This window comes from Empidonax traillii, unplaced genomic scaffold (assembly GCF_003031625.1).
Source record: "Empidonax traillii isolate 1590-97213 ecotype Southwest subspecies unplaced genomic scaffold, ASM303162v1 scaffold5148:size15723, whole genome shotgun sequence".
NCBI lineage: Eukaryota > Metazoa > Chordata > Aves > Passeriformes > Tyrannidae > Empidonax > Empidonax traillii.
The window spans coordinates 1-1,064 of record NW_020960341.1 but is presented as its reverse complement, the minus strand read 5'-3'; the positions used below and the strand labels follow the sequence as shown (position 1 = coordinate 1,064).

Sequence of the window (1,064 nt, the reverse complement as noted above, 5' to 3'; positions counted from 1 at the left end):
TACCCCACCATTTACCTCATTTACCCCATCATTCATCCCCTTTATCTCCCTCATTTACCCCCTCATTTACCACACCATTTACCTCATTTACCCCCTCATTTACCACACCATTTACCCCTTTTACCACCATCATCTACCCCCTCTCTTACTCCCTTTACCCCCTCATTTACCCCCCTATTTACCCCATTTCCCTCCTCCTCGACTTCCTCCCCCTCATCTACCTCCCATCTCTCCCCTCAGGGGGAGCGTGGGGAGCCCGGAGCCCCCGGTCCCGCTGGATTTGCCGGACCCCCAGTGAGTATTTGGTCCTGGTGCCCCCAGGTTTGGGTCCCAGTACCCCAGTTTGGGTCCCAGTACCCCAGTTTGGGTCCTGGTGCCCCCGGTTTGGGCTCCACCCTCTGAGAGCAGCCCCTTCCCCCCAGGGCGCTGATGGACAACCGGGTGCCAAAGGCGAGCAGGGAGAGCCTGGCCAGAAGGGTGACGCCGGTGCCCCTGGTCCCCAAGGTCCCTCTGGAGCCCCTGGCCCTCAGGTGGGTACAGCCAGAGCCCCCCAAAAATGAGGGTGTGGCCCCTTTCCCCTCGGAATTTGGGGAAATGCTACTCCCTCCACCCCCCTCCTGTGTCTCTCACTGGTTTTCCTCCTCTCCCCAGGGTCCAACTGGTGTAACTGGTCCCAAAGGAGCCCGGGGTGCTCAAGGACCCCCTGTGAGTATTGGGGGGTGGGCTGGGGGGGTGTGGGGAGGGGTTTGGGAGGGGGGCTGAGCCACCTTTTCCTCCTCCTTCCCCAGGGAGCCACCGGATTCCCCGGAGCTGCCGGACGCGTCGGACCCCCCGGCCCTAATGTGAGTTGGGAGCAGCCAGGATCCAACTGGGATCACTGGGAGGGCAACTGGGATTGCTCAGGGGCAACTGGGATCACTGGGAGGGCAACTGGGATTACTTGGGGGCAACTGGGATTGACTTGGGGGCAACTGGGATCACTGAGGGGGCAACTGGGATTACTTGGGGGCAAGTGGGATCACTGGGGACAATTGAGATCACTTGGTAACTGGGATCACTGGGGG

At 60.9% G+C, this 1,064-nt stretch overlaps 1 long non-coding RNA gene across 1 annotated transcript; it reads left to right on the top strand.

Annotated features, from left to right (window-relative positions):
* The first annotated feature begins 239 nt into the window (after nucleotides 1-239).
* LOC114073059 lies at nucleotides 240-688 on the top strand. The gene is made up of 3 exons (XR_003574274.1): nucleotides 240-294; nucleotides 423-530; nucleotides 652-688. It is a non-coding gene; the product is annotated as an uncharacterized LOC114073059 (long non-coding RNA).
* The last annotated feature ends 376 nt before the right edge of the window (nucleotides 689-1,064 follow it).